Source organism: Polyodon spathula, chromosome 9 (genome assembly GCF_017654505.1).
Source record: "Polyodon spathula isolate WHYD16114869_AA chromosome 9, ASM1765450v1, whole genome shotgun sequence".
NCBI lineage: Eukaryota > Metazoa > Chordata > Actinopteri > Acipenseriformes > Polyodontidae > Polyodon > Polyodon spathula.
In genome coordinates, this window is record NC_054542.1 from 8,375,425 (window position 1) to 8,395,972 (window position 20,548).

Here is a 20,548-nt window from a genome sequence, read left to right on the forward strand (position 1 = left end):
AACTTGTTCTCCAAAAAAGAGCGTCCTGCGGTTGGTTTTATGAGCTGAACTTGAATTTATGTGTTGAGGAGGGCAAGAATATAAAGTTGCCACCTGAGATCTTTTCCTCCTTATCAATTTAATCACCGGAAACAGTATGGATTTCTATATATATTTATATATATATATATTTTTTTTTTCCTTAGGCATTGTATGTTTTGCAGGTGTTCAGTGATTTCAGATGTTATTTTTGGACACCACTTTTAAAAGAGTGAAGAACTTTAAAGCCACTGAAGTGGCTGATTCTTAAGGAGTTTTATGCAGTGCGTGGCTGCTTCCACGTCTTTCTGCACCCTGTGTTACTCCAGCTTAAAATCAGTAGTGGGTTTACAAAATACAGTGTTATACGTCCTCAAATGTTGCTATGACTGTTTAAGTAGCGTAGCTGTGATTTTTCTTTTCATTGTTAACGTCCCGACCAACCTTTTACACTGAAAACTTCAACACTAGAATCGCCACGGCAGCCACTGTGACGGTTTGAGGTTTTCAAATTTAAATTACTCTGCGCGTCAAAGTTATGTGGTTGTCCGTTTATGACTCTTCCTAAAATACATGTATTAAATAACCTGACAGCATTTGAAATGCACAATCACAAAAATAAGTTATAACCCCACCCACCTAGAACTGCCAAAGCCATCATCTTGACTGCCTTTTACTATGTGTTTATTTTGAATATAACCTACAATATTCTATTATATAGAAGCCTGTTATCTCTATGGGACCTGGCAGCCGTCAATTCCTTTGTTTGTGCAAGGAATGCACCGGGGAAAATATCTGTAGGAGAGATTTCATCTTGAAGCTAGCCACAGCGCTTCGGCAGAAACATTTCAATCAGAAAACTGCAAAGCAGCAGAGTGCTGCAGCAGCTCAACCTGGATTCTGTGCTGCAGAGTGACACACACGCAAGAGAAAACATATGTTAGTTTCATTTAAAATTAAAAACGAGTTTAGTTTTTACAGCTCTGTATGTAGATATACCTGTTTACACCTGTTCTACACACTAGTTTCTATTGAAATGTTTATTATAGTTTTTTTTTTTTTTTTTTTTTTTTTTAAGTAGTGCTTTATATGTGGCAAGTTTGAAAATAACCCCTTTTATTTTTAAGAGTTCAGCAAAATCCAGCGTTTCGGTGCTTGTGAGGTGCTTGAATAAAGCGTTTGAGTTGTATCTGATAGTTTGTGTTTCATTTTAATATTGCTGTTGTTTAAAATGTATCCGTCATTATGAATGCCGGCGGCAGTTCTATGTAGGAATATAACCGCTGCGGTTGTAGTGTTAGTCTGTTTCAAAGCTCTCTTCAAAAGGGCTGCTCTAGTGCTCTGGGGTTTGAGATTTGTCCTCCTAAATCACTTCAGGAAGAGCGAAGAAAAAAAACATTGCTCTGGGCATTTTGAAGTGGGCATTTCAGAGTGGGCATTTTGAAAAGAGCTTTGAAACAGACTTTGTTATGAGTAAAAAATTGTCGGTATGTTAACAAGGAAAAGAAAAATGACAGGAGCGTTATATAACCCGTTGTAGAGACATGTGGAACTCTATTTTTCGGAGCCCTGTTACTTACTCTTTTTAAGAGCGGCAGGATGTTCCCAGCTGATTCCGTGACTGCAAGATTCCAGCTGCGTGCACACTGTTTGGGAGCAGCAAACTGGATACCCACTCATGTTGGTCTGCAGCACATTGCAGTTGTCTACAGAGGAAATGAACCCATTTAAATAGTTTTCTTTTATAATATCTTTTTTAGTACGTGGATAGCACAGTACTGATGAAGACATTGTGCAAAAAATGATTTACTTTGTTTTAAAAAAAACAAAGCACAGAGGCTTTAAGTTAGCTGGCTATCTTACACAGCCACAACTGCTGTGAGTTATGATCGTGGCATTAGATTATCTTCAGTGTCAAATAATATATTGTTTGGAGTGAGGGCAACCATGCACGAAGTATCAGGAAAGTGCTGTTCTCCATGGCTGGTTGTTTAGTTAACGGCTTGGCGAGGGGCTTGCGTTTTGGAACTGTTTCAGTTGTTCTGTTTGTAGCAGAGTGAAGTATCTCGCCACAGCACTTTTTTAATATTTAAAACATTTTGATGAAAGGGTAGAACGTGGTCAAACTATGTAGTGTTGTTTTCAGTGCTTGTAGACACGCTGCTCCTTCGATAGTTGACTGATCAACAACAATTCACTGGTTTGGTTAAATCAGCCAGGCCAAGTTGGCAGTAAGTAAAATAGTCAACAGGGGGCACTGTATTCCAGATGAGAACATACCAGCAACATTTTTATTTCCAAGGAAATTCTGTTGTATTTGTAATGATCAGATCTAAAACCAATCTTTGTTTTTTTACACTGTTTGTTAATCAGAGGGTGTCCACCAGTAACTTAACCTTGTGGAAGTCTTCGTACAGCCGTACAGTTCATTGAGGAATTTAACGCATGGTGTTCAAAGGAGGGCAAGTCAAGCAGTTCAGACTAGTGGATTTCTGACACTGAAAGCAATGCATTATGGGAAACGGGATACACTTGCAATGCAACACTTTGATAGTCTGTTGCCTCATTAATCGTTTGTTGTTCAGCATTTCCAAATGTATACATTCAGAAAGAAAGCTGAGCTTTGATTCGCTGTATTTAACACGTCAAGCAAGTATGTCCAAACAGAATTACACATGCTAATTTAGCAAGTGCTGCAATTTGCCCCTGGTTACGACCCATCGTCTCTTCAAACTTTTAAAACTATTTTACTGTAGTTGCAAGAAACCGCTGATTTTAAGTTCAGGTCCTGGGGCCTCGCAAGCCCCAAGTAAAAATAAATAAATGCATAAAAGACCTTGCAACATTTAAAAAGCTGGCTTCTCATTCTTTCATGGCAACCTGTGCTTATTGCAGTACGTCTCCCAGCACTTTCCACGCTATACATCATCTGCCAGAGTGCCAGTCCGTCTGTGTTTGAGTTAGTTTTGTTAATGCAGTGTTACTGAGAGAAGCGGCTTGTCTGTCTTTGGTTCATTCATCAGGGAGTGTATATTGTTTTTAAGATGCTAAATGAAGCCTTGACACGTGAGCGCAGTGTGATTGAGATGCTGGAATTAATTACCTGTCCTGTACAGTAAAGGCAAGGCTGCCTGTTTGCGAGGGGATGAGCCCATTCGCTCTTTTTCATAAACCAGTTGTGTGATCTCCCCTCTACACTGTTTACAGTATGTGTAACAGATAAACTAAAACAAATAGAACTGTGCCATCCAGATTTCCATAGAACTCTGCCAAAATTAGGTCTGTTTTTGTATCAGTCTGGAAGCTATTCAGATACATGTCAAGATTCAGGATATTTCCACGCCATGTGGCTTTTGTTAGCATCTTTGAAGCTGTCGGTGACTTTTCATCTTCATCGGTACCCACAGTGTATTTTGCAAAGAGAGATATTTAAAGTGTAAAGAAGGGTTAAAAAAATAAAGTCCTGCTAATTCCACGGAAGGTTATTTGAGACAGTGTATAATAGCCGTACATCACGCTGGCTAACTGGAGCAGTGTTGTATACAAACACATTATAACCTCATCAGTAAACTGCAGTCTCCTGTCTGTCACAGGTAATTAGATTACACAGAATGTCTCTTAATTAATTAATTGTTTAAATGACTTCCATTATCAAAGTGCTCCGTAAACATTTGAGTTTGTGGCTGTCACATTATGCTAAGTGTAAGTGGACTGTAAACGTTTGACAGGTTTGTCTTGCAGTATTGAAGAACGTTTGGGTCTGGTGAAGTTTTATTCTGTGTGAGAGTATGACAGGTTTGTCTTGCAGTATTGAAGAACGTTTGGGTCTGGTGAAGTTTTATTCTGTGTGAGAGTATGACAGGTTTGTCTTGCAGTATTGAAGAACGTTTGGGTCTGGTGAAGTTTTATTCTGTGTGAGAGTATGACAGGTTTGTCTTGCAGTATTGAAGAACGTTTGGGTTTGGTGAAGTTTTATTCTGTGCAGTATTGAAGAACGTTTGGGTCTGGTGAAGTTTTATTCTGTGTGAGAGTATGACAGGTTTGTCTTGCAGTATTGAAGAACGTTTGGGTCTGGTGAAGTTTTATTCTGTGTGAGAGTGACAGGTTTGTCTTGCAGTATTGAAGAACGTTTGGGTCTGGTGAAGTTTTATTCTGTGTGAGAGTATGACAGGTTTGTCTTGCAGTATTGAAGAACGTTTGGGTCTGGTGAAGTTTTATTCTGTGTGAGAGTATGACAGGTTTGTCTTGCAGTATTGAAGAACGTTTGGGTCTGGTGAAGTTTTATTCTGTGTGAGAGTTTGACAGGTTTGTCTTGCAGTATTGAAGAACGTTTGGGTCTGGTGAAGTTTTATTCTGTGTGAGAGTTTGACAGGTTTGTCTTGTGAAGAATGTTTGCAGTAGTTTGACAGGTTTGTCTTGCAGTATTGAAGAACGTTTGGGTTTGGGTCTGGTGAAGTTTTATTCTGTGTGAGAGTTTGACAGGTTTGTCTTGCAGTATTGAAGAACGTTTGGGTCTGGTGAAGTTTTATTCTGTGTGAGAGTTTGACAGGTTTGTCTTGCAGTATTGAAGAACGTTTGGGTCGAGTGTTTTAAACGTTTGACAGGTTTGTCTTGCAGTATTGAAGAACGTTTTGGTGAAGTTTTATTCTGTGTGTGACAGGTTTGTCTTGCAGTATTGAAGAACGTTTGGGTTTGGTGAAGTTTTATTCTGTGAACGTTTGACAGGTTTGTCTTGCAGTATTACGTTTGGGTCTGGTGAAGTTTTATTCTGTGTGAGAGTTTGACAGGTTTGTCTTGCAGTATTGAAGAACGTTTGTGAAGTTTTATTCTGTGTGAGAGTTTGACAGGTTTGTCTTGCAGTATTGAAGAACGTTTGGGTCTGGTGAAGTTTTATTCTGTGTGAGCGTTTGACAGGTTTGTCTTGCAGTATTGAAGAACGTTTGGGTCTGGTGAAGTTTTATTCTGTGTGAGAGTTTGACAGGTTTGTCTTGCAGTATTGAAGAACGTTTGGGTCTGGTGAAGTTTTATTCTGTGTGAGAGTTTGACAGGTTTGTCTTGCAGTATTGAAGAACGTTTGGGTCTGGTGAAGTTTTATTCTGTGTGAGAGTTTGACAGGTTTGTCTTGCAGTATTGAAGAACGTTTGGGTCTGGTGAAGTTTTATTCTGTGTGAGCGTTTGACAGGTTTGTCTTGCAGTATTGAAGAATGTTTGGGTCTGGAAGTTTTATTCTGTGTAAACAAGGATGTCAGTAATCAAAAGCAGATGCCTCTTGCTTCGTGTTGCTGTTCAAACATGCGTATTAACAAGCATTTACTGCTTTTATAGCAACATTTTATTTTAAAGTGGCCCATCACTCCAGCTGCAATTTATTCAGAGAAGCATTATTATGGAATATATTTTTTTCATATATTAAACTGTTAGAAACTTTTTTATTTAAGAAAATAACTAGAAAAATGTACAGCTTTATAAACCAGCTGAAGCGTTCTGAGAATTTTCTAGCAAATTTCACAAATAATAAACCTGCCATTTCAACTAAACCAATATATTTCAAAGGGCTGTCATGGGCAACACGTTCGCTCTGTTTTATTGCGCTCTACACCATGAAAGCTGTGTAAACGGCTGCCAATGCAGGCATGCTTTTGAAGTGATTTAGATAAAGTTAAGCAAGAAAAAACACACACACATTATTTACATATATATATATATATATATATATATATATATACACACACACACACACACACACACACACACACACACACACACACACACACACTCTTAATAAAATCCAATGAGGAGAAAGCACTACAGCAGTTGATGTAGGAGACTGCTGGGACTGTGTGTGTACGTTGAGGGATTGGTAAAGTAATACAAAGTGAACAAATTAGCCCAATGGCCACGTCTTGTATTCCTCAGAGCTAAGGTTTTGGCACCAAATAAAAGGCGTCTCTGTATCTCTTTAATGAGACAGGATAGATTACATTTCTATTTTCCAGAAGCGGGCCTTGTTCAAGCTGCCCTCTGTATTTGCTTAGCCGTGTCACAAGCGGGAGTGATGTCACCAGGGCAGCAATAACAAGTGACAGAGTGAATGCTGGGATCATGAGCAGCATTGGCATTGTCCATCAGAACTGCTGCCTGGCGGTCAAACTTCGTTTTCAGTGACGTGACGCAAATTTGAAATGATCGATTTATCTTTTCAAATAGGCTGTTTTCAGGAAATAGCAACGAGAGAATAAAATCAGAGGAAATGTTGAGTGATGGCAGTTTGTTTAAGGTTGAAAAGTGTAATAGAAGTGGGAGTTCTGATTCGTTTATGATGGGAAATCAGCAATATGTTTCCCAGTCTTTTTAACCCATTCCTACCATGAAATAGCAGAGACCTCCCTAAAAATAACAACCGCTTAGTTCTGTCAACGAGCCATCAGCACCCTTCTTTAATACATATACCCTCACCTTGATCGAAATGGCTCGTTGAAATGGGGGCACATTCTTTGTTCTCGATTTTGTGTGCAGGTAGACGCCCTTTTAACTGCCACTTGATGCAGCTCTTGTAATATGTAGACACACACAGACGTTCATTAACCCTTTACGGTACGAGGGACATGTGTCCCGCAGATAATTGATGCTAACTTTTGTATTTTTGCAACACGGAAGGAAAGCCTTTAAACATTACTGAAGAACACAGGTGCCACCTGACCAGAACTGCTTTCCGAAGTGGAGCAAGCAACATTTGAAATTCACCATAGCTTCCAGTTTATGGGAATCTGTTTTAAAATGTTACACAAGAACTTTATTTTAACAGATGTGAAGTATACTCTAAAATCATTTGTTTTTCTTTAGTACACTATACCTGCTTGCATTGTATGGATTTTAAGCATGTGACTCTGGCCAGTGGACAGAATAGGAGATATGAAAGTTGTGGTAGCAGTCCTTTTAAACAGTGAACACACTTAATATCTAATGAACTCATTTAATTCCAATCAGGAAAATCACAGCTTCATAGCCGTACCCCGCACCCCCCATCCCCCCCCCCTCCCATGAGCGCTTTTTAAAAACACAATGATAAGGGATGCCCTTGCGTTACGCTTGCTGCAAAATAACATTTTCTTTATACGCTGTGCATGCAAGATGCTGTATGTAATGGAACCGGACCACTGAATACATAGCATTGTACTACTTTGACAACTCTCTCTGGAGTGAAAGACCTTGAAGTGCTTCAGTCCGTCCACATGAATAGAATGCAGAAAGGAACACAAAGGGCGACCCTCCTATCTGTTACAGACAGAGATCACATCAACCTGACAGCGTACTGTAAAAAAAATAAAAATAAACAAAACAGTGTGCTGGGTGCGGTTGAATCTGGGCCTCTCCTGTTACAGGGCCCTTCAATGGAAAAGGTACATTTCTCACCATGATCTTGTTAGCAGTTACAAAGCACCATCTGCCAAGGGAAAAGCTGTCTGGAAGACTCACCGCAGAGAGATCCTTAAAGTTTCAACACACAGGGGGTTTGAAATGGCAATACTCCTGCTGATAAGGCATGTTTGGATGATAGCTGCTATCTCTATAGTATATGAGAACATTGCAGGGGAAGAAGCACAGTGAACCTGGCTGAACTGAAGCATGATGATTTACATCTCTTTCACAGTCTGGTGTTTATAAAGTGACATGCTGAGCACTACATGTTATTTGAATGTTGTTGTATTGGCAGGCCCTTCTCTTTTGGCTGGTTATTCTGTTTGGTAAAGGTCTGGCATGTCCTGTTACATCGACCGTGGAAATCTGCATTGTTTGATGTATGTAAACAAGATGTTGTACATCAAGTGGTGTGATGGGAGCTTGTGAGTTTAATGCAAGCCTTTTGGTTTGAACCAAAATACGTACTGCTTTTGTTGACTGTGTATTTTACTAATTGAGTCTGTCCATTGGTATTTATTTTTGTGTCCTGTTGGGCATGCACTTGGTTTTTTAAGCAAGTTCAATTTTTTGGGCGGTTGGAAATGTGTTTTCCTGCTTTCTGTAGACCACGTGTTGCCACAAAAGTTACACCTGTGTCCACATTTAATCAAAATAACTTCTTACAATAAAGCTTTCAGACTGTTTGTTTTTCTATCCACATAAATAATCGTGTTGTTATCCAGAACAGACCACTTCACGAGCAGATATGTGACTGTTGCAATAAAAAAAGTTACAATTACTGAACCCCTTTGGAACGTAGACAGTGATTGGCAGGAAACTTTGCAAGATAAGTAGATCAGCAGAAAGTGTATATAAAAGAATATGTCCTGAGGATGTGAGAAAGCAATTGGGCTTCCTTGACTCTGTGTGAAAAAATAAGTCCCGTATTAAATGATAGCGACTGATGGGGGCTGGGAGGGAATATTCTGCTGATTTATGAAGGCTCTTGCACGGGGCAGTGTTCAATATGGGGACTGCAAGCCAGCAAGAAGGGCTGTAAAAGATTCATCATAGAAATCGTGAATGGTGTTCCTAACAGTAAAAGCCGTCTGCTCTGAAACTGTCTTAATACAGCATGGTATAGGTGTGTATAATCTAATTGGCAGGACACTACTTCATTAGAAGAGTAAATGCAGGAATGGAATCAGTAAAGATGAACCATTTCACTACCATATTATTTTAACCTCCTGGCATATGAGTGGTACAGTCCACGTAGAGGTCGTGGCTATCGTTAGTTTTAGTAAAATAAAATGACATTTTTTTTTCCAGTTGGGAAGCACGAGAGCAGACGTGCCTGGAGCTGGGTCAGTGCAGTAACAACTAGATAACTTGCCAGCTTTAGCAACCGAAAAGAAAAAAGAAAAAAGGAATGACATTTCTTTGATTGCAATAAAAGAATATTAATGTTGGCGTTTGATAGCAACTCTCTTTGGTCTTGATTTGCATGTGGACACAGCGTTTAGACATTTGGCAGCACTAGACTGCATTACCCCAGCGCAGTGGTACTCCCTCATGGCTTGCTGTGTTATTCTTGCAGGGTTGCAGCATTTCAGTACCAAATGGGATGTCAAACGCTCTTCCTCTTCTGCACCATAACAGATTAGAAAATGGGAAGAAAAAAAAACCTAGCAGAACTAAGTTGTGAGAGAGCTGCATGCTTTGTGAAAGGGCTGGCTGGGGTTCAGGAAGAGTAAACCATTCCAGGGTTTAGCAGCAGTGAAACGCAGGGTTTTAGTCAAACGTCCTATTTATTCTGTACATGCTCTGGCAGTCGCTTAGGGCATGTGTTAACACTTAAGCAACTGGGCATGCTATTGACCTTGCAAATGGAGAATCTCTTAACAATCTAACAATAGAAAAAGATATAGATGACTTTATGCTAAAAATAAATAAATACAATTAATAACTTATGTTTCCAACTGGGGATTTCTTGTTTTTGTTTTGTTTTTTAGTTTTGGTATTCTACTGCAACAAGGACAGCACCACAGAATGAGACACACAGGCTCCTTATTAGAGGACTAAAAAAAAAGGGTGGTTTTTATATGTTGTCTGTCATAGCTGGCAAATGCTTTTATCAGGACTGCAAAATTGGCATTGGATCATTTCAGGGTTTTCTTTGTGTAGTATGGGCTTCAGCACAAGCCCAGATATCCACATACTCCTCCTGTCTCACTGTTGCCTAGCAGGGCTATTAACTGTTGACCTGGTGGTTTGTTTTGTCTTGCTTCCAGGCCCCCCGTCTTTCAGCTAATGCTTTTATTAGTAAAGCTTCATAAGCAGAAGGAACAAAGCAAACACATCCTGTTTGATCTGTAGTTTGTTGAAATAAAACAAAAAATGTGTTCCGGGACATTGAAAGATGAAAGGATTCATTGTATTTGGTGGAGTGTCGCAGAGTACAGGTAGCTTCAGTAACTTTAGTGTGCGTGTGTGAGAATGTCTGCCTAATGTTAGTTACTATGAGAGCAACATATTGACTAGAACCACTTGCCAGTTACGCTCAGATCAGAGACCTTGCATAGTAATTTAAAAAACTGTTGCACCAGTATTGATCCGAGCCCTGTATGTGTACTGTATGATTTTACTGAACTGCTCTGTGTTTTATATTTATTTACTGATTGATTGTATTTATGGTGTCTTCTGTTTTTGTTTGTGGAAAACTAAATGTATTGCCCTTGCCAGGATGTCTATGAAACCGAGCTGAATTAGCTCATATGGCTTTCCTGAATAAAGAATTTTCAAATAAACAAAAAAATAAAATATTAAAGGAAAAAACTGGACTGCAAAAAGTGTCAAAATAAAATATTATAATATCAAAACCTTTTCACTGCAGTAGAAGTTTCACCCCTGGTATTTTTCTCTTTGCAGTAGAAGTTTCACCCCTGGTATTTTTCTCTTTGCAGTAGAAGTTTCACCCCTGGTATTTTTCTCTTTGCAGTAGAAGTTTCACCCCTGGTATTTTTCTCTTTGCAGTAGAAGTTTCACCCCTGGTATTTTTCTCTTTGCAGTAGAAGTTTCACCCCTGGTATTTTTCTCTTTGCAGTAGAAGTTTCACCCCTGGTATTTTTCTCTTTGCAGTAGAAGTTTCACCCCTGGTATTTTTCTCTTTGCAGTAGAAGTTTCACCCCTGGTATTTTTCTCTTTGCAGTAGAAGTTTCACCCCTGGTATTTTTCTCTTTGCAGTAGAAGTTTCACCCCTGGTATTTTTCTCTTTGCAGTAGGTGTTTCACCCCTGGTATTTTTCTCTTTGCAGTAGGTGTTTCACCCCTGGTATTTTTCTCTTTGCAGTAGGTGTTTCACCCCTGGTATTTTTCTCTTTGCAGTAGGTGTTTCACCCCTGGTATTTTTCTCTTTGCAGTAGAAGTTTCACCCCTGGTATTTTTCTCTTTGCAGTAGGAGTTTCACCCCTGGTATTTTTCTCTTTGCAGTAGGTGTTTCTGGTATTTTCGGCAAACCGTTTTAACCAAGTCCCTATGCTTTGCATGCCAGGTGTTTTTATTTCTGCAGTGTTATTGAGAGACCCTTTCAGGAGCCCAGTTCTCTCTGAATCTCAAGCGCAGCTGAAGTGTTTTTGGGGAGAGTGTGTGCCCAATGTGTCAGAATGAATTACACTGACTTCGGAGCAGGGAATCCAGGGTTTCGTTTTTATGTATTTCAATTTTGAAGTTGTTGTGCTTGACATTTTTATTACAGTTTTCTCAGAAGTTAAATCAAGAGACTCTCAGACTAATGCACAATGAAAACATTCTTGTGTAAAAATATAAAGTTATTCCGTTTCTCTCTCCAGCTGAGATACCAACATGCCCTGTCGACTCCAGACCTACGTCAAACCCTCCCGAACCTAAAGAACTTTCTGGAACATGGGCTGATGGTGCGGTGGTGAGTAACACGCTTCATCTGAATTGCCCTGTTTGCTGGTCCCCCATAATTCCTCTCTTCCTGGATATGCCTTTGTACTGCACCGTATGCTAGACCTGCTTAATACTGCGCCGTATGCTAGACCTGCTTAATGCTGCGCCGTATGCTAGACCTGCTTAATGCTGCGCCGTATGCTAGACCTGCTTAATACTGCGCCGTATGCTAGACCTGCTTAATACTGCGCCGTATGCTAGACCTGCTTAATACTGCGCCGTATGCTAGACCTGCTTAATACTGCGCCGTATGCTAGACCTGCTTAATACTGCGCCGTATGCTAGACCTGCTTAATACTGCGCCGTATGCTAGACCTGCTTAATACTGCGCCGTATGCTAGACCTGCTTAATACTGCGCCGTATGCTAGACCTGCTTAATGCTGCGCCGTATGCTAGACCTGCTTAATACTGCGCCGTATGCTAGACCATTGCTTTTACAGCCATGACTTATCACTAAGTTAAACAATATCCCTTTTCTACACAACTGTTTCTGCATGTCTGGTTAGCTCACTGGGCTCTGTATTGTACAGGATGGAAAGCGCATTGTATAGCTGTTTGATCCATTCCTGGTTTTACTAGGTGTTTAGTAAGACACATCTGAGCTTGTTGCATACACACTGTGGCTAATCGAGCTGGTATTAATACCTGGAATGGGTGAAACTGCTATGCAGTAAGAGTCTTATTCCCATCCCAGATTGCTCTTCCTGCTAACATGGCACCACTGTCCCACAGCTTTCGAAGTCAGGCACATGTCTTGGAGATTTGGCATGAAATGAAGCTGTATTGGCTGTGACGCCACCTTTTATATCTGTCGGTATGACTGTCCATCCGATCTGCAAACGCCTGACGTGGTACAGTGCATGTCAGGGGCAGTCCATACCTTTCCAGGAAGCTGCAGAATATCATTTATATCAACACATTGAGGGCAATGCAACATGAAAACATGACCATTTCAGAGCAATGTGTTTCAAGCTAGTTAGGAAGTGTGCAGATTTACTGTGATGCAAGCTTTGCAGAGACAGTGCAGGGATCTCTAATCTAAATGAATAAAGGATGTTAGGCTTTGCACATGGCCCCTGGAGTCCAGGTCAGGAAAAAAAAAAAAATTGTTCTCATTGATCCAGTGCTATCTTTAGAGACTGTTCATTCAAGCCATGTTAGAAACCTAATTGTATTCCCAAGTTAAAGGTCTTTGCTTTAAATCTCTAAGATAAAACAGGTGACGTGGCAGGCCACGGTGGAAAGGTTGAAGTGAGCAGTAGCTTTGCACCCCCAGGCTGCTATTGAAAGATTGCAGAGCTGCAGAAGTGTGCAATTCAATCACTGTGCCGAAATCGGTTAACTTCAACAACCGCTGCTTCAGGGGCTCTTCTCAGATACCGCATGAGCATTTGAATAACTCTTCTACAGCCCTGTACTCTGGTTACTGAATTCTAGAAACACAGTGTGGAGTTTGGACTGACAGAACAGACTCCCGAACGCCAGTGCCTCGCACTGCAAGGCCAGCTTACACTTGCAGTACTGAAGTGTTTCATTGTGTTTCCTCTTGCTGTATTGAGGTGTTTCATTGTGTTTCCTCTTGCTGTATTGAGGTGTTTCATTGTGTTTCCTCTTGCTGTATTGAGGTGTTTCATTGTGTTTCCTCTTGCTGTATTGAGGTGTTTCATTGTGTTTCCTCTTGCCGTATTGAGGTGTTTCCTCTTGCTGTATTGAGGTGTTTCCTCTTGCTGTATTGAGGTGTTTCATTGTGTTTCCTCTTGCTGTATTGAGGTGTTTCATTGTGTTTCCTCTTGCTGTATTGAGGTGTTTCCTCTTGCTGTATTGAGGTGTTTCATTGTGTTTCCTCTTGCTGTATTGAGGTGTTTCATTGTGTTTCCTCTTGCTGTATTGAGGTGTTTCATTGTGTTTCCTCTTGCTGTATTGAGGTGTTTCATTGTGTTTCCTCTTGCTGTATTGAGGTGTTTCATTGTGTTTCCTCTTGCTGTATTGAGGTGTTTCATTGTGTTTCCTCTTGCCGTATTGAGGTGTTTCCTCTTGCCGTATTGAGGTGTTTCCTCTTGCCGTATTGAGGTGTTTCCTCTTGCCGTATTGAGGTGTTTCCTCTTGCCGTATTGAGGTGTTTCCTCTTGCCGTATTGAGGTGTTTCCTCTTGCCGTATTGAGGTGTTTCCTCTTGCCGTATTGAGGTGTTTCTTCTTGCCGTATTGAGGTGTTTCCTCTTGCTGTATTGAGGTGTTTCCTCTTGCTGTATTGAGGTGTTTCCTCTTGCTGTATTGAGGTGTTTCTTCTTGCTGTATTGAGGTGTTTCCTCTTGCTGTATTGAGGTGTTTCTTCTTGCTGTATTGAGGTGTTTCTTCTTGCTGTATTGAGGTGTTTCCACAGTTACGTTGTATCTCTACTTGCTTAACCGAGCATGTGCATCCCGCAGATGGCCCTGTTGATAAACTCTGCACAGTTGCTGACAGCACTAAAGACTAATGCCTTTGAGGAGAGGAGAACAATGCATTAGCCTGGAATGCTATTTTAATAACTTCATTACTTTTTCTACAGTATGTACGTTTTTATAAGTCAGTGTGGGTGTATGCGCGACACGTTAAACACATTTTATTAGGATTGTGACCATGAATAAAATAATCTATATGAACATAATTTAGATCTTTTTATTTAATATCGCGTAATCGAAGAAACTACAAAATTATATCGCAAAAGTCTGTCGCCATAATGGTAGCACAGTATTTCATGTTAGATTACGAAATGTCACATTTTTCAATTTGGCAGTTTTTCGTTAGCATATGGAAAACTGCAAAGCGGTGTGTAATTCAAATGTCAGCGTAACATTATTCAGCAGGTTTCATAAGACTTTCTAAAGCAAAATGTTTTAATTCTTTAGGGTGATGCAAACCTTTTGGCAAGAGCTGTATACTGTAATGTAGATCATTCGTAGAGTGGTTATTGTCATTTTATTTTTAGATATTGTTATTTATAATAATAATGCTTGTTCCCTGTTGGCGCATTGCAGAGGGAATTAGTAGAGATAATGTATCGTTTTGTATTTCTTTATGTGGCCACTGGCATCAGTCTGCTCTGTTGTTGCTTTTATATGAATTTTGTTTTTGTTACATTTGCTTAGTGGGGATGAGATTTCAGACTGCTCACTGGATTCAGAGTCCGTCCGTCCGTCCGTCCCCGCTCCGCCCCCTCACCACCACAGGATTGGATATTTTTTTGTAAATATAACAAAAATAGGCACAGGCTTATTTGGGTACAAAGTGTTATCTGTGAAAATGACACTATTCCTTTTGCTTCATATATTGGCCAACGCGCCTGTCTCCTCTGAATATAACTATTACTACACAACAGCATGCTAGAATACTGTATTAAAGATTTCTAATAGCTGTTTCACTATTTCTTTCTCTTTCTTCTATGACTATCCAGCATACAAGTTCATGCTTTTTTTCTGTGCCATTTAGCGTGAACTCAGAATTCCCACAAAACTGTTCCCTAGAGCTCCCGGTACTTAGAATGACAGATGAAGTAAACCTGGCATTCGTGTTTTGAATAGAAGAGTATTGCTTGCTGGGGAATACTGTGCTGTCAAGTGTAAGCGAGAGGAACGCTTTGGTTCCTAATTGAACACCATTTTCCTCTTTTACTAAAAGATAACTCTGGCATGTGACAGGTTGGCGGTGTGATAGTGCAAAGTGGAAGAACATTTGGAGTACGGTGTGTGCAGCTACATTTATTTTAACCTTTGGTGGCTGTTTTTTTATTCTTCCTTTTTTATTTATTTTTTAATACGGATATTGGATATATAACTTCCTGAACTGAATGTGCAACTACAGTAGATACAGTTTCTAACCTGGGGGCTCAAATACAACAGCAAACTATAAGATATATATATATATAGTACACAGCATCAAGGTGCAGCTGCAGAGAGTTAAGAGAGTTAACAGGAGTATGAGTTCAGGAAGTCTCAGATTAGTTTCTTCTGTTCTAGGATACATACCCAGGGAGTAATTTGCTTTCCAGAATCTGAGCAGTAGTGCCTCCTGTACGGTATCAATTCTGCATAGCGGGAGTTCAGAGTGGATTTTTATTCCCGGACAGGGGAGCACATTTTGCAGGCAGGGATCTTGGAAGAGGCTTGAGCATTTCTGACCCCCGCGATTTGCTTATTCTGTCTCTGCTGGTAAACCCGCGGAACTGGCAGCATCTTAAAAATGGAGGGAATATAAATACTTTAAAGGTGTTGGTTTGGGAGGGACTTACCAGGCAAGGCTTGCTTTGGAAGAACTCAAAGCTTGCCTGGGAATAAAGGAATGACAATTTTTTTGCTTTCCAGCTTTGCGGTCTCCTACACTTTTAAATGGAAAAGCCTGCAAAGTTTGAAATCAACACATTTTTGCATATTCCTGTGCAGCTCACACTGGAGGGGGCTCTGGCATGAGTTCACAGATCACAGCCTCATTCCTCAGCGCCGTTCGAGTGAGCTGATTAGATACAGGTTGTTCAGTTTGGCACTGAAGCCCCAATCCTGTTTTTTAACATTCTCTGAATTTGGTATGTGAACAGTGATAAAGGAGGGTGGAAACTTTCCTTTCTGACTTGCCTACCGAAGCTCACGTTTGATCATTTATAAGTATAGGCTGCCCCAGAAAAAGTGCGTGCATGCAAAGAAAATACGTGGCTTCAAACCCTTGAGGTCCCGTGCAGAGTGTTCATATGCACTCTCGAGTAAACCCTTTCGATGACCCTTTTAATATCTCACCCTCTTGAAAACTCATTAAATAAAGATAGATTCCCATTATACGATTCAGTGATTATGTTTTGAGTTACTGTACCACGATCAGGTTTTGAAAATGTGTGTGAAATGTTATACTCAGATTTTCACACTGGGAAAAGTGATGAAATGTATCCTTTTTTCAGCGCCACATGTATTGCTGTGGAGACACGAGCAAAGAGATTGTACAATGTGAGCATGGATCCTTGCTTAAAGAAGGTTCTCCCTTTCTGTGCCTTACTTTCAGGTAGTACATTTAAGTTTGTGCATACCATCCTGTCTTTGGGGTCAGTTATTAGACACAGCGGGTTTGTTAACAGGAGCAGTCAGTGCTCAGATAAGCCGTGTGCTGGGTGCTTCACGCATTGAAAGAATAACAGGAGCAGTCAGTGCTCAGATAAGCCGTGTGCTGGGTGCTTCACGCACTGAAAGAATAACAGGAGCAGTCAGTGCTCAGATAAGCCGTGTGCTGGGTGCTTCACGCACTGAAAGAATAACAGGAGCAGTCAGTGCTCAGATAAGCCGTGTGCTGGGTGCTTCACGCATTGAAAGAATAACAGGAGCAGTCAGTGCTCAGATAAGCCGTGTGCTGGGTGCTTCACGCATTGAAAGAATAACAGGAGCAGTCAGTGCTCAGATAAGCCGTGTGCTGGGTGCTTCACGCACTGAAAGAATAACAGGAGCAGTCAGTGCTCAGATAAGCCGTGTGCTGGGTGCTTCACGCACTGAAAGAATAACAGGAGCAGTCAGTGCTCAGATAAGCCGTGTGCTGGGTGCTTCACGCACTGAAAGAATAACAGGAGCAGTCAGTGCTCAGATAAGCCGTGTGCTGGGTGCTTCACGCACTGAAAGAATAACAGGAGCAGTCAGTGCTCAGATAAGCCGTGTGCTGGGTGCTTCACGCACTGAAAGAATAACAGGAGCAGTCAGTGCTCAGATAAGCCGTGTGCTGGGTGCTTCACGCACTGAAAGAATAACAGGAGCAGTCAGTGCTCAGATAAGCCGTGTGCTGGGTGCTTCACGCACTGAAAGAATAACAGGAGCAGTCAGTGCTCAGATAAGCCGTGTGCTGGGTGCTTCACGCACTGAAAGAATAACAGGAGCAGTCAGTGCTCAGATAAGCCGTGTGCTGGGTGCTTCACGCACTGAAAGAATAACAGGAGCAGTCAGTGCTCAGATAAGCCGTGTGCTGGGTGCTTCACGCACTGAAAGAATAACAGGAGCAGTCAGTGCTCAGATAAGCCGTGTGCTGGGTGCTTCACGCACTGAAAGAATAACAGGAGCAGTCAGTGCTCAGATAAGCCGTGTGCTGGGTGCTTCACGCACTGAAAGAATAACAGGAGCAGTCAGTGCTCAGATAAGCCGTGTGCTGGGTGCTTCACGCACTGAAAGAATAACAGGAGCAGTCAGTGCTCAGATAAGCCGTGTGCTGGGTGCTTCACGCACTGAAAGAATAACAGGAGCAGTCAGTGCTCAGATAAGCCGTGTGCTGGGTGCTTCACGCACTGAAAGAATAACAGGAGCAGTCAGTGCTCAGATAAGCCGTGTGCTGGGTGCTTCACGCACTGAAAGAATAACAGGAGCAGTCAGTGCTCAGATAAGCCGTGTGCTGGGTGCTTCACGCACTGAAAGAATAACAGGAGCAGTCAGTGCTCAGATAAGCCGTGTGCTGGGTGCTTCACGCACTGAAAGAATAACAGGAGCAGTCAGTGCTCAGATAAGCCGTGTGCTGGGTGCTTCACGCACTGAAAGAATAACAGGAGCAGTCAGTGCTCAGATAAGCCGTGTGCTGGGTGCTTCACGCACTGAAAGAATAACAGGAGCAGTCAGTGCTCAGATAAGCCGTGTGCTGGGTGCTTCACGCACTGAAAGAATAACAGGAGCAGTCAGTGCTCAGATAAGCCGTGTGCTGGGTGCTTCACGCACTGAAAGAATAACAGGAGCAGTCAGTGCTCAGATAAGCCGTGTGCTGGGTGCTTCACGCACTGAAAGAATAACAGGAGCAGTCAGTGCTCAGATAAGCCGTGTGCTGGGTGCTTCACGCACTGAAAGAATAACAGGAGCAGTCAGTGCTCAGATAAGCCGTGTGCTGGGTGCTTCACGCACTGAAAGAATAACAGGAGCAGTCAGTGCTCAGATAAGCCGTGTGCTGGGTGCTTCACGCACTGAAAGAATAACAGGAGCAGTCAGTGCTCAGATAAGCCGTGTGCTGGGTGCTTCACGCACTGAAAGAATAACAGGAGCAGTCAGTGCTCAGATAAGCCGTGTGCTGGGTGCTTCACGCACTGAAAGAATAACAGGAGCAGTCAGTGCTCAGATAAGCCGTGTGCTGGGTGCTTCACGCACTGAAAGAATAACAGGAGCAGTCAGTGCTCAGATAAGCCGTGTGCTGGGTGCTTCACGCACTGAAAGAATAACAGGAGCAGTCAGTGCTCAGATAAGCCGTGTGCTGGGTGCTTCACGCACTGAAAGAATAACAGGAGCAGTCAGTGCTCAGATAAGCCGTGTGCTGGGTGCTTCACGCACTGAAAGAATAACAGGAGCAGTCAGTGCTCAGATAAGCCGTGTGCTGGGTGCTTCACGCACTGAAAGAATAACAGGAGCAGTCAGTGCTCAGATAAGCCGTGTGCTGGGTGCTTCACGCACTGAAAGAATAACAGGAGCAGTCAGTGCTCAGATAAGCCGTGTGCTGGGTGCTTCACGCACTGAAAGAATAACAGGAGCAGTCAGTGCTCAGATAAGCCGTGTGCTGGGTGCTTCACGCACTGAAAGAATAACAGGAGCAGTCAGTGCTCAGATAAGCCGTGTGCTGGGTGCTTCACGCACTGAAAGAATAACAGGAGCAGTCAGTGCTCAGATAAGCCGTGTGCTGGGTGCTTCACGCACTGAAAGAATAACAGGAGCAGTCAGTGCTCAGATAAGCCGTGTGCTGGGTGCTTCACGCACTGAAAGAATAACAGGAGCAGTCAGTGCTCAGATAAGCCGTGTGCTGGGTGCTTCACGCACTGAAAGAATAACAGGAGCAGTCAGTGCTCAGATAAGCCGTGTGCTGGGTGCTTCACGCACTGAAAGAATAACAGGAGCAGTCAGTGCTCAGATAAGCCGTGTGCTGGGTGCTTCACGCACTGAAAGAATAACAGGAGCAGTCAGTGCTCAGATAAGCCGTGTGCTGGGTGCTTCACGCACTGAAAGAATAACAGGAGCAGTCAGTGCTCAGATAAGCCGTGTGCTGGGTGCTTCACGCACTGAAAGAATAACAGGAGCAGTCAGTGCTCAGATAAGCCGTGTGCTGGGTGCTTCACGCACTGAAAGAATAACAGGAGCAGTCAGTGCTCAGATAAGCCGTGTGCTGGGTGCTTCACGCACTGAAAGAATAACAGGAGCAGTCAGTGCTCAGATAAGCCGTGTGCTGGGTGCTTCACGCACTGAAAGAATAACAGGAGCAGTCAGTGCTCAGATAAGCCGTGTGCTGGGTGCTTCACGCACTGAAAGAATAACAGGAGCAGTCAGTGCTCAGATAAGCCGTGTGCTGGGTGCTTCACGCACTGAAAGAATAACAGGAGCAGTCAGTGCTCAGATAAGCCGTGTGCTGGGTGCTTCACGCACTGAAAGAATAACAGGAGCAGTCAGTGCTCAGATAAGCCGTGTGCTGGGTGCTTCACGCACTGAAAGAATAACAGGAGCAGTCAGTGCTCAGATAAGCCGTGTGCTGGGTGCTTCACGCACTGAAAGAATAACAGGAGCAGTCAGTGCTCAGATAAGCCGTGTGCTGGGTGCTTCACGCACTGAAAGAATAACAGGAGCAGTCAGTGCTCAGATAAGCCGTGTGCTGGGTGCTTCACGCACTGAAAGAATAACAGGAGCAGTCAGTGCTCAGATAAGCCGTGTGCTGGGTGCTTCACGCACTGAAAGAATAACAGGAGCAGTCAGTGCTCAGATAAGCCGTGTGCTGGGTGCTTCACGCACTGAAAGAATAACAGGAGCAGTCAGTGCTCAGATAAGCCGTGTGCTGGGTGCTTCACGCACTGAAAGAATAACAGGAGCAGTCAGTGCTCAGATAAGCCGTGTGCTGGGTGCTTCACGCACTGAAAGAATAACAGGAGCAGTCAGTGCTCAGATAAGCCGTGTGCTGGGTGCTTCACGCACTGAAAGAATAACAGGAGCAGTCAGTGCTCAGATAAGCCGTGTGCTGGGTGCTTCACGCACTGAAAGAATAACAGGAGCAGTCAGTGCTCAGATAAGCCGTGTGCTGGGTGCTTCACGCACTGAAAGAATAACAGGAGCAGTCAGTGCTCAGATAAGCCGTGTGCTGGGTGCTTCACGCACTGAAAGAATAACAGGAGCAGTCAGTGCTCAGATAAGCCGTGTGCTGGGTGCT